Genomic DNA, 20,447 nt, shown 5'->3' with positions numbered 1-20,447 from the left:
TCAGACGGCGTGGCCACCATGCCACGGCCATGGGGGGGGCCCTGCCTCCAACGGGCATCACCTGTTCACATCAGGACCATGTACGTCTGACGCGTGAGGAAAAACTACTAGCTGATTTGTAAAACACAAACTCTCTGGCCCAGATGAGCTAGAGGACAGCAAACACATTCAGAAATGTCAGGCACAGTGCTCTCGCTGAAATAGTCCTCTTTCACTTTTATTCACCCTACGCTCACCTTATCAGAAAATGCTGAAAATGGGGCTGTGTTTGGGCATAGTTACCTTGGAACTTTCATCTTAATTACAGACGCTCTTAGCAACTGTTGCTTAGTAACAAACACATTTGAAATAGATTTGTTGACTTATTCTGAGAAACTCTGAAAAGACCTGAGTGTGATGGGAAAACAGCAATGGCCTGGGAAAGTAAAAAAAATTTTTAACTGAGAAAGTGGTAGCAAACTTAAGGTATTCCCTGATTCCAAAGATATTACTGAATGTCTATAGCAGTTTCATCATATTTTACTTCATAATATTATACTTATATTTTTATATTACATTACATTTCATAATACTCTATTACCGATCTATTCTTTTCAGACCCGCTTCAGGTGCAGCTGATTACCAAAGCTCTGTGAGATCAGCCTTGGACTTTTAGTCAAAGGAGGATCCCACACAGAAGAGCAATGGCTTCTGGACTTCCACAGGTCCTAAATATCCTCCATGGAATCGTTTTGAGACTGCTTCTGTTCAAGATTTCAGGAGGCGTCTGAGGTTTCTGGTGAGTTTTCAAGTCAGAAGGAAAAAGCAAGGGATGATTTCCCTCAGTATTTCCAAGAATATTTCTGTAGCACCAGTTAATAAAAACTGATAAAAGTGGAACTGTTCATGCATTTTAGCACTGGGTCCTACACACATCTTCCCCAAAGCAAAGCCCCAGCCTCACGTACAACCCCTCACTGAGCGTATGGTGTCCTCTGCCACCTGGCAAGACCTCGCCGTCCACTGGCTACTCCCACCTCAAAGGCTGGATGTCTTCCCCCACCCCACTGTGCTCTCAGGATCTCAGAAGAAGGGACCCTCATTGGCACAGGAAATCCATCCCCTTGGATCCTTCTGGCATTTTCCTCTGCCCCGACTTCTGCTCCAGTTTCTTTTCTTCCTATTTTTGAAAAACCTCTCGGAAGAGGAGACTCTGCTCACTGGTGCTCCTTTCTCACCTCCCACTCAGTCCTCAACCCACAGCCATCAGACCTGACCTCATGCTCTCCTTTTCCAGTCACCATTTCTGTTGTTTCTAGAAAGATGTTGATGAAGAGTGGCATAATTTTCAGAAATTTATTTTTCTGATACATGTCTGTCTCTGTATTTGCAAAAATGCTGCCAGGCAGTAAACTATTGGTTCTACCACCACACTTCTCCCAGAGCCCAGCCTCATTTAGCTCTGGTGCGGACTACGACACTAGCCTCAGAACCTACGAGTCTCCTGATAATACTTGAAGACTTCCCACACTGCCAAAATTTTCTTCCTAAACACTTCCTAATCTGACAATCTCTCGCCTCTGCTCAAAAACCTTCCTGGCACTCCATACCCTCAGGCAGCCTTCCTTCCCCATTCTTCCTACTGTTTAAGTCTACCCCACCCTAACCCATCTGCCCAGGGAGTCCTTCTAAATTTGCCACGATCCAAGCCTACATCCCTGTGGTAAAAAGAATGAGCCGCCACGGAAGGAGGGAGGAGAGCATCCACTCAGCAGGCCCGTGCCCCAGACATTCTATCTGGTTTGCCCAGCACATCTCAGGTGGCTTCAAAAGTCTACTCCACTCATTTACGATGGCTGCCCGGCCCCCCAAGTCATTTGAACTTGAGGCCATAGGCCTAAATCTTTGCACCAGCCTTCCTATGGCCACACAAACTCAACTCATATATGGACTCCTTCACTGAAAAAATATTTATCAGTGTGTCAAACATTGTATGTAGGCAGAGATGACACCATCATAAAAAAATAAGGAAACTCTCCCTTCTCTCATAGAGTTCATATAATAAGAAATTACTCAAATAAGTATACCATAAGTGCTAAGAAGAAGAACTACATAAAGCTCCTAAGAGTTTACAGTAGAAAGAACTAGCCAAGTCAGGGAAGGCATCCCTGTTGAGAGCTGAGGGCTGAGTGAGGAAAAGTCATCAAGGAGGCGAAGTTTCGTGGTGGGAGGTAGGGGGCAGGAAGGCGGTACTCCAGGAAGAGAAGCAACATGTTCAAAGGTCCTGTTCCTTCTCAAATTCCTTCTCCAGTGTGCTCACCATTGGGGAGCCTCCCTACTAGGTTATGTTTTCTTTTGTAGCATATCCTTATTGGCTTCTAAACTAAACAAAGACTCCCATTGCAAAATCAGAGCAATCATTGTTTTTGAAAGACTGAGGCTGTGATGTTAACCAAAAAAAAAAAAAAAAAACACAACACCAGAGCTTAGGTTTTAAAACATATATTTACAAAAATATTGTTCTCTGTTTCAACACCCTCATTTATTCGCAGCATGTACTTTTTTTAAACTAAGGATTTATATCAGGGTATTGGAAGCATTCACTTCTCAACAACTTTGTGACAAATTCCACTCAGAACAGCTGCTACCATAAAATCTAATCTGCTACTTCCCCAAAAAAGTCAGTTCAATGTAAAATAACTTTGCCTTCCTGCTAATATTTCACAATGAATTAAAACTGCGAAAGAATGGGCTGAGTCCCCCCAGACTGACTCCATCCACAAACCCGCACAACTACAGAATGTGGCGGGGTGGGGGGGGAACACGAAGTCAGGAACACTGGAGAACATACAACATGTCTCCAAACATTTGCACTGCCAAGAAGCGAAACTAGCAAGGATGTTTGGCAAATATAAAAGTGAGATGTGAACACTTCAGAACAATTATCTGTGTAAGTCTATTTCCATATTTCAGACGTCCAAAAGACGGAGTCATTATCTGCTCCTAATTCACCTTTGTAGTAGCTACTGTTTGTACACCTTTTGTGCAAAAATCGCAACCAAAGCCAAAAGACTGGCTAACTACCTTATGGCATTTATTATTAGCCCACAAAATGAAAACTTTCTTCAAATGTTTTCCTAGGTGCCTTAATTGTACAAGAAAATTAATAGGGAGTGGAACGGGGCCAAGCTCTAGCTGCAGAACAAGGTTCTGTTGTCAAAACTCATTCACGCCAAGGTGGTGCTCTATGTTCAAAAGAGGTGACGGGAATGTTTCTTCAGCCAAGCCAAGAAAAATTAATGACCACCACTCAGAAACATACAGTCTGTTAGGGCAATGCCCTCAGTCCTGATCATCACAGAGGGGCAGGGAGGAGAGGATGGAATGAGGGAGGGCATGAGAAAGAAGGCGGTTGTGTGTCGGGAAATCCCCAGGACTCAATCGTTCTACAGGATTTTTTCCAAGTTCCTCTAAAGCCATCAAGGTGTAAACGACATCCAGGAAGTAAAACCACGTGCACAATGTGTCCACCCTGCTCAAGTCAAAAGGCGTACTGAGTCACTGATGATGGTGAAATGGCCCTGCCCTGCCCCCTCCCTCAGACCCAGGGGATGAAAATCCCTCGAGGACAGGCCTCACGATAACTCAGGCTGCATTCTTATGACAAAACATAGTCTTCTTTTACTAACGGTGGTAGCAGTGACCCTCCACGTGACTGTCCCTTTGGCACACGCGTGCGCGCGCGCGCGCACACACACACACACACACACAGAAAGCTCTTTTTTGGCCTATTAGTAGGTAAATTCTTTTCACAGCAGCCAGAGTAATCCCGTTAAAAACCTAAGTCACATGCCATGTCACTCCTGTGCTCAACACCCGCCGGCAGCGCCCTCTCACTCACACTTACCCCAACTCCACAGTTGCTATAATGGTCTACAAGGCCCTTCACAGCCCCCGTCTCCACTGCCCCCTCCTCCCCACCCTCTGGCCCCCCCTAGCTGGCTGCCCTCCAGCTCATCTACCACTCTCCTCTGCCCACACTCCCCACAGGCTCCCTGACTGGCCTGCCTCACCTACACCCCCAGGTTCTCTGTGTGTCCTTCCTATTGCCTTGGTCTGGGTCTCCACAGAGCTCACTCCCTCACCTCCCCCAGGTTTTGTTCAAATATAAGAACTCCATTTCCCTTACCAGCTTTTTCTAAGTTGCAAGGCATCCTCCAACCCCCGCCTGACCCAAGGACACTCTATCGCCCTTCCTTGCTTGATTTTTCACTAGAGTACTTATCACTTTCGAATATATTACTTAGGGTTCTGTTGTGTATATTGTCTGCTTCTTCCCTCTAAAATGGAAACTCCATGAGGGCAAGGATTTTTGTCCGCTTTGTTCACTGCTGTATTCCCAAATATTTAGGACACTGTCTGGTCTAGTAGATGTTCAATCAATATTAATGAATGAATGAATGAATTCCACCATTCAGTGAATAAAAGAAGAAGGGACTGAAATTCTACCATTCAAGGAAGGGGACAGTAAAGTGAGCCCTACCGGGCTTGAGAAGAATGCAGGCAGAGTCAAGCCCAATTTTACTCCCAACCACTTAGCTTCCAAGGAGCCTGGGATCGCAAGATAGTGCAATCCAGGAAGGACCTTCCTTCATGTTCTCCATCTGGCCATCCCTTTGTCCCTAGTACTAAGCTTCTGGTTATAAACTAAGCCTCTGGTTATGACTCCAGTGTCATATTGAAAATCCAAAAAATCCACTAATCCTATGAACTCCCTTGGCGCCCAATGAGCATTGACTGACCTACGTCCATTCCCCAAGCCACACAATGCCCCCAGGCCACACCTCACAACATAGGCTACAAGGACAGAGGGATCCACGGTCAACAAACACCCACCATTAATCCAGAACAGAAAATGCCAAAAAAGAAAAAAGAAAAAAAAGTATCATTCTATCCAAACACTTTAACTAGCCTAGCCAAGTGTGGATCAGGTAACATACTTGTTTCCAGGCGTAAGTTCTCCTCTGAACTCATGAACCTCAGAACAGTAATTTAACTTCCCACTTGGAGAAAATATAAAGATAGATGCATCAAGTTCTAGTCCAGCATGCCAATAACCACAAATCTTTTCCTATGTATTCTGCTAAAGTAAAACATGACTTTGGGAGGGAAAAATAACCCAGCATCCATTTCCTTGTTTGTAGCAATATGAATACTAGAATAACGAGCGGAAAAGCAACAACACCCTATGTACTTAGAACCAAAGCCTGGGTCTCCTTAGTTTCAACTTCTCTTTCCAGCTTTTGTGGATTTTCTCTGGCCTTGAATCCCAGATTTCCAGTCTGCTAGTCCCAAATTGTTTACCCCACACGATGCATCTTCTGGCTCAGAAATGTGCAGTGACAATGGGTCAGGCACTTCACATGCACTATCTCATGTGACCCTCTCAACAACTTCAGGGGGCATCCTCATTTTACAGATTAGGAAACTAAGGTTGGAGACATGAAGTGATTTTCCAAGTGGAGTCCAGAGCTCAAACTGAAATGTCTGACTTCAAAGCTTGGGCTCCTAATGACTACACAATACAGCAAGGTTACAGAGGCTAATGTATTACCAATTAACTTCTTGAAATAAGTACACACAGAAATAAAATGTCTTTACAGCATAAAAGTAAGATGCAGGGCTGCATTTGTATCTGTTAAATGATGCATAATGTAATAAGGCCACATAAAATGGAGCAGGCAAAATAGGAAATTCATAATGAGCCTACACATGAATATATGTTTTTCAGAAATGCTTCACCTTCTTCAGAGTTTTTGAGAAATGTTTACTAAACATTGACTCAATGATGAAGAGAACAATTCCCCAGTTCAGAAGGCCTTACATTAAAACTACACAGAAAATAAATATTCTTTAAAGCAAGCACTAAAGTCAAATTTAGAAAGTGAGTCCTAATATAAATGAGCTATAACACTAAATTTTCCCCTCTGTCTTCTGCACTCGTGGGCTTCCACAACACCTGTGTGTTTAGAGACTCACAATATAAAAGAGGATGAAAGAAAACACAACCCTCAACATTATTCGAAATGTTAAAGAGACAATGTATGTTCATCTTCCTCAACAACATCATACGACAAATCTTCACAGCTGAGAGTCTCTTTAATAGGTTCACCATGAGGAATTTTGAAAATGCATTCCCATTTGAAAAATATACACAAGAACTTCTGAAATCTTGAGGACTGTGCCTGTAAAACTTTAACTGTTTGGCTTTAAAATTCACACCCAAAACCCAGGTAATCACTGCATTGCTCAAGCTCAAACAATGGCTACCTCTGAAAAGTGGACAGCAGGCTGGATATAGCACTGCCCAGTTCTGGAAAGGAGAAAACAGACTGAGCGCACCTTGGAAAGGCAGCATTGGGGTTCCTTACTGCTCCCACGTAGAGGGCTGTGCCCTGCTCTTTATAAACACTCATTTTCTCTTCTTCTCACACTCAGTGCCTCTGCAGAGATTGAGCCCCACTGCATGATAAGGACAGAGGTGGAGTGGGCCCAGCAACCAGCCTTTGCTGTCTCTCAAAAGCCAGACAGGTAACGGCACTACAGTTTCATGCAGAAATCCCAGAAATTCTATTTGAGGACAAAGGTTTTTAGGGAGGTTAAGAATGTCCATCATACCACAAGGCTGAATTTCCAGCCACTCAAGTGGTAAAAACAGAAAGGACCAGCAGAAACTATAGGAAAAAAAAAATCTAGAGTCATTCATTTATTTGGGGGGGTGGGTAGGAGGGAGGGTTATCATAGTGTAACTGGGGAGAAGTAGTTTTGTCCTTTTGTTAAGGTCCAAAGAGATCTCCATCTGGCATCCTGTCAATAGTGTTATAAGCACCATGCAAAAAGCAATCATGTATAAGTGAACAAAGAGTTATCAAAAAATTAATTCAAGACAGAAACATCAATAGTACTTGGAGACATTCAAAGTTAAAATCTGATTATAAGGAGGAAAAAGGAGGCATATGTTTGGGATCTGTTTTCAAAGTCAGGGACAGGAGCACAAGGGTAGAGGAGAAATACAATTTTTCAAAGTATGCGTGAACCCAGTGGGTGGGTAAGATTTCTATCTGGTATTAAAGTTCACCTGAGAGAACAGGCTAACCGGAGAATGCGTGCACTGAAAACAAACCAGGACCAACACAAGCCTTATCACAGGATCCACCTGCGCCATTAGCATGTACCATTTCTTTCAGCAGCCTAACACTTCCATATAAATGCCAGTGCCGCAAAAGTAAGTCTACTCAACTAACTCTTGAGACACAGATAAAATTCTTCCTTACTTCATAAAATAATAAAAGAGTGTAAAGCCATCTAAGTAAGTTTCATGATAAAATTAATAATTAAATTCTGAAATTGAAATATAAATCCTAAATTGTGGGAATATTGTGATTATAAATCTCCACACAAGAATCTTTCAATTGTGCTAGAGCCTAGGTCACAGTCATGAGATTTTTTTTTTCCCCCTTTTTTAAAATAAAGTGGTAAGAACTGTGTCATTTTCTATGAAGTTTTAAACTATATTTCTTCTGGCCTTTTCCATTTGAAACTTAAATTCATTTCCCTATAAATATTTTAATGCCATTCTCTTATGAGCAGGAACAATCAATCCATCAGAGAACAATTCCATAATTGTTTCAGAAGCTTACGATGCATATAATGTCACAAAGTAAAGGTCCTGGATGGAAGAGATCATTATTAAACCTTGAAAATAATAGTGAGGTCTTGAAAACATACTCATCAAATGAAAAAACAGACCCACATAATTCAAATGCAGATTAAACGAAGGGCCTGCAGGGGAGGAAGAAAAGAGAATACACTCACTGTAAGTTTCATTTACGAAAATTAACTGTATTGAATGCCTTTTTAAAAATTCAAAGTTCACAACGTGTACGTCTCCCTTCTTCTATACCATCGGAAAAATAAGGCTAATTTTGCTTTGCTTGACTTTGGTAGTGAACCTGTTATGGGTTGGTTGAATTGTGCCCCTCCCCTGCCCCACTCCTAAAAAAGATATGGTGAAGGCCTGACGCCCCCCACCCCCGGCCCATACCTCAGAATGTGACCTTATATGGAAGTAGAATCAGGTTAAAACAAGGTCATGGGTGAGCTCTCGTCCGCTATGACGGCCATTCTTACAAAAAGGGGAAATTCAGACATAGAGGACACACAGAAGGGAAATGATGTGAAAAGACACAGGACGAAGGTAGCCATCTACAAGCCAAGGAGAGAGGCCTGAAACAGACCATCCTCACAGCCCCCAGACGAAACCAATCCACAGACACCTTAATTTCAGACTTCTAGCCCCCAGAACTGTGAGACAATACATTTCTTTCTGTTAGGTAAGCCATCCAGTTTGTGGTACTGTGCACAGCAGGCCTAGCAGACTAACACAGAAGCTATGAGGACCTTTTATTTTGATCTCCTCACAAACCATCTCTGTACTTACCACAGGAAAATTTTGCCAGGAATTAATGTCAGATTTATTAGGCTGCAATTTCTACAATATGTCTCTTCTTCCACTTTCTAAAACTTGGGATATTTTCCCATCTCCCAAACTCTCAGAGCTCTCTTTTAAAGATAATTTCTCAAAGAGAATGGGAAATAATGAATATAACTAATACTTACATGGTATCAACTCTGAGTCAGGTATTCACATGGATTATCTCATTTGTTCCTTATAGTCACCAGAAGAGGTACGTACTATTGCTATCAGCAACAGAGCACAGCCTGTTCCTTTTGCAGATGGAATAGATGACACAGCATCACCAGTTTACAGACGAGGGAACTGAGGCACGATGGAGTGCCAGAGCCTGTCCCCTTAACCCCCCACCATATCCTCTCTTGTGGTTCAGGGTCACGGTTCAGCGGCTTTCGTTCCAGGGTATCCTCAGGTCCCTGAGGTGCCATTCATCTGGATCTAGAGATTTGAACATTTCTCAGCTTCACATTGAATGGCTTGGTGTCTTCATACTATTGGCTCTCCTAATATTTAATTTCTTATTGATGTTTGCAAAACTCTCCTACTTTTAAATAGCTTCTTCTCAGTTGAAAGGATAAAAGCTAACTAGGAACCGAATAACTTTACTTCCTTGTCATCTTTTATTATCACTCTGTCTTTCCCAAGCCATAGTTCATCTTTTTTCTTGGAATCTAAGTGTGTTTAAAACTTGTCTTTAGGGGTGCCTGGTGGCTCAGTCAGTTAAGTATCTGCCTTCAGTCCAGGTCATGATCCCGAAGTGCCAGGATCGAGCCCCACATCAGGCTCCCCCCTCGATGGGGAGTCCGCTTCTCCCTCTGCCCCTCCCCCTGCTCATTCTCTCTCTCTTTCTCTAATAAATAAATTAAATCTTAAAAAAAAAAAAAAACTTGTCTTTAGAGTTTTTCACAAGCCATTGAGCACATTGGCCATCAGCATTTTTTTTAAGATTTATGTATCTTAAAGAGAAAGAGAGTGCGCACCAACAGGAGGGGCAGAGGGAGAGAGAGAGGATCTTAACTTAAGCAGCCTTCACTCCCAGCGTGGAGTGCGGGGCTCGATCTCATAACCCTGAGATCACAACCTGAACAGAAACCAAGAGTCAGACGCTTAACTGACTGAGCCACCCAGGCACCCCAGCCATTAGCTTTCTTGACCCCCTTCTTATTTTGTGTGCATTCTGGAATTCAGTTTTCCATCTTTTAAAAGGTGTGTTGTAGTAATCAGAGCTTAGAAAGCCCCCAGGAGATGACCTACATGGCTTTTTGGTTTGGGGTTGGGTTCCTGTTTTAAGAAACATCCCCCTTCCCCCACTCACAGAAATAACACATTTTCCATCAGAACTTTATTTCTCAAAGTCTTCTGCCGCACTGAGCCACCTTTCTTTTCATTCCTTCTTTCCTTTCCTCCATAAATCATATAAAGGCCAACTGCGAGCCAAGGACCGTTGTGGTCAGCAGGTACACTGGCTCCTGCCTCACAGAGTTTCTCACGAGCTAGGGCTCCCTGCACACTTGGCCCCTCTTGCTCCTCACAAATGGTCACCAGGCTTTCCTAAAGTCAGCCATGTGGTATGACCAGCAACTCCTCCCTTCACTCCAAGGCAACGGAGACCACCCATTCCAAAGCCCTCACAACTGCGACATCACCAACCAGTCCTTCCTTATTTTCCACATCAAGTCCAAAGCAGCTTGAAAACAGTGAAACTGTAAACAAAAGCAAAGCAAAAAAAAAAAAAAAAAAAATCAACTGATACTCTCTTTTCAACTTTCAGCAGCTGTCTCGTTAAAGCCTCCCTTCCCCACTGTATCTCGCCTCTGTGCCGAAGTGTAAACATGTGGAGGAAGCTTCGGTTGTACCCTCCCATCTGCCTGCAGAGGTGCCACTTCCTTTTCTCCTTCATTTCATCTCACCCCCATGTTCTCCATCATTTTTCCATCTTCAAAATTCTTTCTATACATGGATCCACCTATTAGACATGTTTCTTTTTTAGCAGAGCAAGCCTCCCCGCTGCCAGAATTTCATTATCAGCCTCTCCCCCTCACACACACTGCTGACATCGCTGGATCTCGTGAACCTCCCTTCGTGTGTCTGCGTTGGCACGGATGGGTGAGGTCACGGGCACTCCTCTGTCGGTTCCTTCCAAAGATGACTTGATCCTTCCCCCATCCAGGTACTTCTTTTGTGTTTCCACCTGTTTTTCTCCTGCTAGAGAATTAATTTTTAAATCCCAAGTAGCAATCTCTCCTGACCCACCAGAGAAGGATGCCCGTTAGGAGGCTTTCTGTCAAACGAAGGTCTGCTCCCATTCACAATAAATGTGCTTTTAAAGCCAACCCACACGTGTTTATTCAGTGTCTGTTATACACCCATCACTGTATAAAGAAAAACCAATATGCTTTTCTTTCAACATCTGTCAAACTGCCATTACACAGGACACTTCTTGGGCAACAGCTCCCATGAACAAATTACAGATGCTTTCACTGACCACTCACCCCTCAGGTACATATGACACAAGAGATGCACAAATAAACCAGCTTCCTGACTCCTGGCCAATTAACCTGGCATTACATAACTGCCATTTAAAAAAAAAAAAAAAAAACCACAGTGGCAAACCCTCTAAACAGGATTTTCCTTCTTTAGCAGCCTCTGAGGAAGAACTGTACTAATATGGTGTTTCTATTCCTGACAGGAATAACCCTTAATTATTATGTGCCTTAAGCATCTAGAAATTTTTAAATAGAATTTCACTTAATGTTAAGAAAATCAGAGAACTACGTCAGTGGCAACAGAAAAGACTTTAAACAGAGAGAAAGAGAGAGAAAGAAAGAGAGCTGGCATGGGGGAGAGGGACGGGGGAAGAAGCCCAGATCTTGACGAGTTGCTTTTGAAGTTCTGGAAATCTTAGAGAAAGGACAGAGCACTGAAGAAAGTCACCAAAGAAAATTAAATTCTTCCATAAGGGAATGTAAAAACGTCATTTATCGGGGATTAAAGCATGCATCCCTGATTACATTTTGTCTCAGCAAGTAAATAAGTCATACTTATTTCCAGGGGAAAAAAATATATATGGATATGCAAATGAATAGGCACATGGTCTAAACACAGGGTCCACTTCCAAAACTTTGAAAACCATAGTTGTCACAACATGATTCTTACAAAGTACCTCTGTAGATATTATTCCTGTCATCTTTTGTTCAGTTGCGTGTCAGTGACCAATAATCTAGCGATAAATTTCATTATTTCACCTAAACTCTCTAGTGGTAGCTACTGTTCGTGTATATTATCAGTCCAAGCATGGCTAGCTCCAGCTGGGATCACCATGGGGGTCCTCATGGAAAGAAGTCTATCCCCTCTCGTTGAGTCAGGTCTGTCGTCGAGGGAGGCCCGTGGTTGAATTGTATTGCTCAGCCAGCCAGAGGGGCTCACCACCTTCCCAACAAAGCTAGCTGGGCAACATGCTCTACTAAAGGACATTTACTGAGCACACAGTCGGTATACTCAGTATACTAAGGCAATTGGGACAATTCCTGCTCTCCAAAATGTAATCTTGTTATTGGGAAGCCTTGCTTATTGATGAAACCCAAATCTAGAGAGCTATATCAAGAGTCCTTCCTACTGGCCTCCTGTACGCAGTCAGCAAACAGTTTACAAACCTTGCCCAACTTCTATTGATTGACTAAATAGATATGGTGGGTTTTAGATCATCATTCTTGTCATAATGGGACAGGAAGGTTCATGATGTGAGAGAGCAACACTGTGTCAGCAGTTCAAACAGCACATCTGATCAGGACACTGAGAAGCACACCTGTTGCTGTATAATAAAGAATTTGACCAGCATTTGTCCCCCCCCTCCACCCCGCTTCCTGAGACATATTCTAAATAGTTGGAATTTCCCAAGTGATTGGAAATATCTTTGTTATTCATTAGTCCCCTGATCCATTAGTGAGTGAGGCTAAGAAGTTGGCTTAGGATGGGACTGGCCATTTCAGAAATCATGTGATTAGAGGGTTGGAGCTTTGAGTCGGGCAATATCAGTGGACCTCCTCCAGGGAGGGAAGGGGGGCTAGAGATTGAATAATCACACATGGCCAATAAATCTTCAGGTCTGTGTAATGAAACCTCAGTAAAATCTCTGGACACCAACGCTCAGTGGAGATTCTTAAATGGTGAACACATCAATGTGCCCACCGGGAGACACATCCTGATTCCACAGGGCAAGGGCAAGAAAACTCCATGTCCAGGACCCTCCCTCACCTCGCCCAATGTGTATGCTCATTTGGCTGGTCAAGATTTGTATCCTTTATGATAAAACAATAATCTCAAGTACAGCACTTTTCTGAGTTCTTTGAGTCATTCTAGCTAACTGTAGGAGCCCCCAAATTTGTAGCCAGTTGGCCAGAAGCATGGGTGGCCTGGGGACTTCTGAGCTTGCAGCTGCCATCTGTCTTGTTGGGGGCCACACCCTTAACTCGTGGAGCTGACGCTAATTCTGGGTGGTTATTGGTAGAACTACACTGCAGCATTGCAACACCCATTCTCAATTCCTTAAACACATGCCAGAAATAATACCTTTAAGAAGTCAAGCTCTTGCAGCTGACCCGACCTCCCCAACCCCCAATCCACCTCCAACCCAGGCTGTGAACTTCCGTGGTCCCCTCTCAGCAGGAAACTGCCTCCAATGGGGAGACAGATACAACTTTAGTACAAGGCAGGCCTTTTGAAAAGTGATATAATGGAGATATAAAAACTACAATGAGGGGCACCTGGATACCTCATTCGGTTGAGGGTCTGACTCTTGATTTCGGATCAGGTCATGATCTCAGGGTTGTGAGATCAAGCCCCGTGTGGGGCTCCGCACTCAGCGCAAAGTTTGCTTGAGATTCTCTCACCCTCTCCTTCCCCCTCAGCCCCTCCCCCACAAATAACAAATAAATAAATAAAATCTTTTGCTTTTAATTACAATGAACACACAAAGAGAGTGCCGTGATTGACTGAGAGATTCACAATGGCTTCACAAAGGCTGTCAAGGCTGTGTACCTTAAAGATGAAAGTAACTTTAAAAGAGGGGAGGGCAGGAAGGCATAAAAACAGCGTGAGTAAAGGGTCAGATCATGTGTCAAGTTTCATAACGATGAAAATCATATCTTTTATTAACTCCTTACTGTGTGCCTGAAACTGTGCTCAACTTATTATTTTGATATTCCAATGAAATCTTAATCCTAGTCTACTATCATACCCATTTTACAGATGAGGACACTGAGACTTCGCTGAAGACACTTGATGAAGGCATCAGGCAAGCAGCCCAGTGTGACTGGAGAGGAGGAGGGCTGGGGAAGGTAGGTGGTGAAAAGCCCCCAATCTTGTCTTCTACAGGCAGTGGGGAACCATCAGAGGTGTTTGTGCAAGGAAGTAAAGTCGCCAGAGCCATGGTTTCAAAGATAAGTACGGTGGCAGGAAAAGCCTTCAAAAAGAGAAAGACTGGAACAGGGAGACCAGTTAGAGGACACTGGTCAGATCACTGGCCAAATATGATAAGAGAGCCCGAGCACGGGCAAGAACAGAGGGAATGAATACAGGGACGGGATGGGGCGGGGAGGGAGGTGTGGAAGACGACAGAGATGCTTAAGCCTCCAGGAATAGGTGGATGGTTGCAAGAGCAGCCAGGAGAGGATGATATAGACATCCAAACATACCATCAAAAATAAGTCTGTGCATCCAACGTGTCTTTCTATACTGATGTGTGAGCTTACCGCCCTGTTCTTGAGTGTAGTTGGACATTGCCTGAGTTGGTCGAGTGCACATTCTTGGTCAATTAATGGGTAATGAAGTCACATTGAAAGCCCAAATTCAATACCGGTGGGCAACTGTCTAAGTCCATATCCCAGATCTCTGGCCCTCGGCTCTCCCCAGGCTCTCTGCGGTTGACTTGCACCTGCCTTTGATGGATAATGAGCATCAGGGGAATCAAATCAAAGATTTTTGTCTAAATAGCTTTTTAGACTGCTGAGCTGAAGCAGAAGTATAGCAGACCACCAGTCTACCTATCGATCTGATGCTATTCAAAAATACACACATCGAGCCAGTTTTCTTCTAGCTCCTCCTAGGATTCAACGGGAATGAGTCAACAGAGTGTGGAAAAGTAAACAGAAGTTGAACACAAAGTAACTCCCTCAAGGATACCACAGAGAAAAATGCACAGATGACTATAGATAAAATTAATAATGGGTTTCCAGTGCTGGAATAAACAGTCCTTGCCGTTCAAACCTGGTCCTTCCCACAACTTCCTGTTTCCTGGTTCTGCCCGTGCCCCCATATCTCGGTTCGACAAGAAAAGCTGCAGAATGTTTTATTCACTAGCAGAACTTCAGAATCAATATTAATGCTTTTACTAAGGCTGTGAAATGTTCTGGGCACTCAGCTCATAAATATTACTCTAGACCCCACTTCTCACGCTGCTAAAAGCCTAGGGCTTCCTTGTAACACTAACTACAGGAGAACAGAAACAGAAAGGAAAAGAAATTCAGCTTTCCGTTCCTCTCAAGGGGGAGCATGAAGGGGCCTCGGGCTCTGGAGAAGGAGGGTGTCTTCTGGGGGTACATCTGCTTCTCTCTCACTCCTCACATCCCCAGGAACCACTCTTCCTTTGTAAAGCACTCCTCTGAAAACGTTTAAAGAAGACATACCGAAATGCACCCTTACACAGGCCCCTGACACATAATCAATATCCGTTTAAGCGTACACATCTATATCTTGCATTAACCTTGCATTTCACTGTGATTTAGGAGATATTTGCTGTGCTTCCAAATCTTTTCTTATCTGACATCATTCCATAATAAATACATCATCAGAAAGAGACTACACATTGAATGTGCCTTTCACAAATACTCTCTTTTAAAGATTTATTTATTTCAGAGAGAGAGAAAGAGAGTGGGTGGGGGGGTGCAGAGGGAGAGGGAGAGAGAATCTTAAGCAGACTCTCTCAGAGCCCGACGCGGGGCTCAATCTCACAACCCTGAGATCATGACCTGAGCCGAAACCAAGAGGTGGACGCTTAACTGACTGCACCACCCAGGCACCCCTTTCTCAAACACTTTTAAATGTGACACAACTCAGTACCTAATGTGAAATATGGTCTTCTAGACATCCAAACATACCATCAAAAATAAGTCTGTGCATCCGACGTGTCTTTCTACACTGATGTGTGAGCTTACTACACTGTTCTTGACTGTAAAGTGTAGTAAGATTCGAATTCATGAGATACCATCAATGGTTCAGTAAGGTAACTGAGAATCCGATCAGTCTGCATATACACTGGAACCTTTTTGTTTGGTTCAAATAAAATGTCTCCATCCCTCACTTTCAATCATCCAATTTTAACAAAAATACAACAAAAAACAAAAAACCCCTATCATCTATCATCTTCCCACATCAAGTCTATGTCAAGGAGCAAGAGGTTGAATTTTTTTCTACGTAGTATGTAACTAAAAAGTCAGGCAAGGCATATTATAATTGATGCCAACTAGAACTCCCACAAACCACAATAACCTTCCATAGAAACTGTTACTTTTAACAATGTGACACTTCTCCCTCTCTTTAAGGGGGAAATATGAGACAATTTTCTATTTATTATAATTCAGGGACGGGACTAACATTTTCGTACCTAATAGGTGTCATCTGATGCGTTAAGGCTGACAAATATTTCCCCCATTTAATTTCTATAGAGTTCCTGTTAGGTAGAAATTATTATCTTATTTCACAGATTATAATTAAACCCAGAAGAAAATAAATGAACATCAGTAAGGAATCTTAGAACAATACCAAGTTTTGAAACCGAGCCCGTAAGCAGTGAAGGGAAATCCTACCACGTTCATTATGTCTTGGCAATGGCGAGCCTCAGTGGGGAGACTGCAGCCCTTGGTGTTCAGACTCTGTGAAACCTGACCACCACGTCACCATTCAGGTTCCTCAAGGCCTACTCTCAAGCCAGCTTCTCACATTGCCCAACCTCCGTCTGCCTCCCCAGCAGAAAGTAGGCTGGGCGGCGTCCCGATCTGAGGGGGTAGGCAGAACGACACTGATGCAGCGCGACCTTCACACTCACTGATGCAGCTAATCTTTATTGAGTGCTAAGTGCCAGGCTCTGGGGATGCAGAGTGAGCAAGACAGATGTGCTCGGAGCCACCCCAAGCTAGAAGAGGGTACAGGCAGAGAAATAAGCACACGGTGCCTTCATGGGATGGTGACGGTTCTGATGGCTGAGCAGATTCCTGAAGGTTGATGGGTATGGGGTAGGATGTGGTTGGCTTCAAGAGTGGGAAAGCAATGGTTATCTGAATTCATGAACTCAGTGCACAGAGTGTGGTCCTCACCAGCGACTTTCAGTTCTCTCTTACATGTGGGACATTAAAACTAAACTAGTGTGTCTCAAACTTTTTTGACCACCACTTCCAGAAAAAATATTTTTTACATCATGATCCAGTACACGCTGTACACACACAACTGGAAGAAAAATGTTTGCCAAAACAATACTCATTTCACTACTCAGATGCTCTCTGATAGTCCCTCTTTTCTCTCTCTCTCTCTCTCTCTCTCTGTCTTTCTTTCAGTTCTGGATACAACCCTCTAATGGGTGGCAACCCACAGGGTGAAAAACATTGGTATAAACATTTTAACAGGAATAACTATTATTTCTTTGAAGTACTTCCTCTTCTCCCTCTACCCTCTTTTTCCTCCTTCATCCCTCAAAAAAGTCCCACTGAGGAAATGAAAGCACGACTGTTTACTGGCGGTCTGCTATATGCCAGAAACTGCTGGAACCTTGACATGCACTGTCTCCTTAGTCCCGTGCAGCCCTGGAAGGGTAAGCATTACCATTCCCATTGTCCAGATGAAGAAACTGAAGCTTATAGATCAAGTGACTTGCTCAGCAGAGCATGATGGAGTCAGGATTCAAATCCAGTTCCGTCTTGCTTCGAAACTCCAATTACACCACAGTGCCTTTCGTGAAAAGTTCTTAAGTAATTAAAGCTAACTTAATAGCAAGAATTTCGTAAGTCCCCTTGAGATAACTCAAGTCCTTGGAGGGTTATAGAACTGGGTTTGAGAGGTCTAAACAGAGATAAGGGAAATACACTGGTGGAAAAACTCCTGGGTTTAAATTCAATTTCCTTCCGTGTCCTCAGAGCACCCCTTAGTAAAGGCACTAACAAGGACTGACCAGCAGAGAAACAGTACGTGAGAGCTAGTGGAGCGCTGGCCCAGATAATCAGCCTCAAGACAGGCTGGCTGAATGGCACTAGCCCTTCTGGGCGGCTCATAACGAGCAGCACCTAGCTCAGCATCTCCCAGGCTGTAGATGGGCAATAAATATTCACAAGATGAATGCTGACACAGGCAGAGCAAAAGTAAACATGACGCACAGCTCCTACTGTTTTGTTTTTAAACATCTCCCAAAATGATGTTAAGTGAAACTATTTGCTGAGAGGGAATCTTATTTGGAAAGACAGTTAAACACACTGAGTACAGGTATTTGTGTTTTTTCAGCCCCATATTTAAAGATACATTTGACACAGATACAAGGTATATCAAATGTGGGCAGATCAGGACAAATTCTCAGCCCCCCAAAAATTTCCGCAAAAGTGATGACTGGGGGAAATTATTGACAAGGTCCTGCTTAAAACTATTGCATCATTAACTGGGGCCTCCCCTGACCTAAAATAACTAGACTTTTGGTGCCAGTATATTAACTGGCCAGTCATTGACATTGCTATTTCTAAGCTATAATATTTCTCAGAAAATCTGAAGAAATGATGTATTTTTTACAAACATATAGTAAGTGCAATTTTGACTTTCACACATGACAAGTTAAATAATTTATTTGTCAAATGGCCTCGGGTTTTATAATCTTTGGGTGGTTTGTTGGGTAGTTTAACTTGGCGTATATCTTTACATACAAATATGAGGTGTGTTTTTTGTCTAATCATGTACTGTTATTTTCTCAACATCTCTTAGCAATAAAAATATTGTCTCGTCCTCTTTTCTTTGCAAGTTACATGATGAAAAAAATCCTGAATGTGCTAAAGAATCCACTGCCTGAAACATACTTATGAAACATAAAGGCTATGAAAACATGGCATGTATTCAAGTAGACCAGTTTGTTTTTAAATATTTTAATTGTGTGCACTACTGCATTAGGAGCTTAATGTGTATTATGCCCATCTTACATCTAGTGTGTAATACACTTTGATCATTCTATCAAAAGATCAAAATTTAAATATTATGTAAATTATATTTTATATGTTTTCCTTTGCCTGAAATCAAACAGAAAACTTGTTTCTTCTCTAAACACATGAGAATATAAATAAGCAACGTATTTAAAGCAAAGAAAATACTCACTACTTCATCCCATTAAAAAAATGCCCCCAGGTATCAATTAAAATAAAAAGCTGTTATGTTTTCTTAAAATAAACTTAAATGCCTGTTTATGCTTTCAAACTATTAAGCATATTCTTGATATTTATTTTAAAGGTCTTTTTCACAAGAAATGCTACATAAGTCCTCTTCATGAAAACTCTGACAGCTTATGTAAATCAACAGAAATGAAATTAAAGAATTCTGAATACCCAATAATCAAAAAAAGCTATCTTTTTTCACAACAACTGAAAGTAAAGTACGAACCTTAATTGGATCTGGTTTAAAAAGAAAAAAGCAGCTATAAAAGACATTCTTAGGACAATGGGGGAAATGTGAAAATAGGATTTTAGATATTACGAAATTTTGGTTAATTTTCCTAGGTTTGACAGTGGCTCTATGACTCTTTAAGAAAATATCCTTATTCTTAGTATGTGGATGATGTAGTTTTCAGGGAGGAAATATCAACATATGAAACCAACTTGATGCATGAAACTGACAAATGGTCTGACAATAATAAATATATTCATAAATATACCTAAATAGAAATATGAAGCAAATGTGGCAAAATGTTAATAACGGCGGAATTTCAGTGGAAGATATACAGATGTTCGTTTATTATTCTTTCAACCACTTTTTCACGATAACAAGTTGAGGGGGGAAGAATAGTCATTTTCATTTAAACTTGGACATATATTGACTCTTGAGCCAAACTGGGTACAGATAAAATACGGCATGGACATAGAATGTTTCATTTTCTAGTAACAGTATGCTTCAGAGAATCAATTTTCCACCAATGACCCAGAGAAATTATGGCAACCCTTCTGGCCAAGACCACAGGAAACTGCTGACTGACATACAGGACCTGAATTAGAGCGGAGGCAACAGAATCCCCAGAGGGTAATCCACGCTGCCCAGCGAGTTTATATGGCAACCTATGCCCTTGGAAAAATAAGGGTTGAGAACAGGGGTCTTCTAGCCTGGAACCTTCACAGCAGACAGAACCTGCAACTTTGCCAGGCTCTGTTTCTGGAGACAGCATGTCAAGCTGTGACATGAACTTAAAGCTAAATTAAACAAATTGACACCATCAATTCGAATCATTCACCCACTAAAGCTAGATTTCTGTCTTCCCCTGTTACTCTGCTCAACAAGGTGAAACACCAGGTTTCATATTAAGCAAGAAATCTGAGATGCTATCCCCAAAATTCCACTTAAACCTAATAACGAGGTACATGAATTATATAAGAAAGTTTAGAGAGAAAAATCTGTAAGCATTTGATTTAGACATACCCAAAGTATGTAAAATGAGACTCAGTCTATGAAACAACACAGCAAGATGTTTCCCACCTACAATTAGAGGTTTTTTGTTTTGGGGTCCAAATCTCAACTGTTCTGGGCACTGTCCACTGCTAAGTCAGAGTGCAAACCAGCCATCGATGACTTGCTGCAGAATCTGATATTCTTTTTTAATTGGACTGAACTGAAACTAAGCAGTAAACACTGAATTGTCAAGTGGCCCAAT

At 42.4% G+C, this 20,447-nt stretch overlaps 1 protein-coding gene and 1 long non-coding RNA gene across 3 annotated transcripts in view; one reads left to right on the top strand and one right to left on the bottom strand.

Moving 5' to 3' along the window:
- The window catches only part of NEBL (nebulette), a 350,953-nt gene that overhangs the window by 326,871 nt on the left and 3,635 nt on the right, over positions 1–20,447 (bottom strand). The gene's annotated exons all lie outside the window — the stretch shown is intronic.
- Positions 370–19,138, top strand: LOC113922634. Its single transcript, XR_003520010.1, has 5 exons — positions 370–465; positions 598–778; positions 6,478–6,570; positions 13,760–13,848; positions 19,040–19,138. It is a non-coding gene; the product is annotated as an uncharacterized LOC113922634 (long non-coding RNA).

The sequence above is a fragment of the Zalophus californianus genome, chromosome 9 (assembly GCF_009762305.2).
Source record: "Zalophus californianus isolate mZalCal1 chromosome 9, mZalCal1.pri.v2, whole genome shotgun sequence".
In the NCBI taxonomy this organism is placed as follows: Eukaryota; Metazoa; Chordata; class Mammalia; order Carnivora; family Otariidae; genus Zalophus; species Zalophus californianus.
Note: the sequence above shows the minus strand (reverse complement) of the source record. Positions and strands in the feature narration are given on the sequence as shown.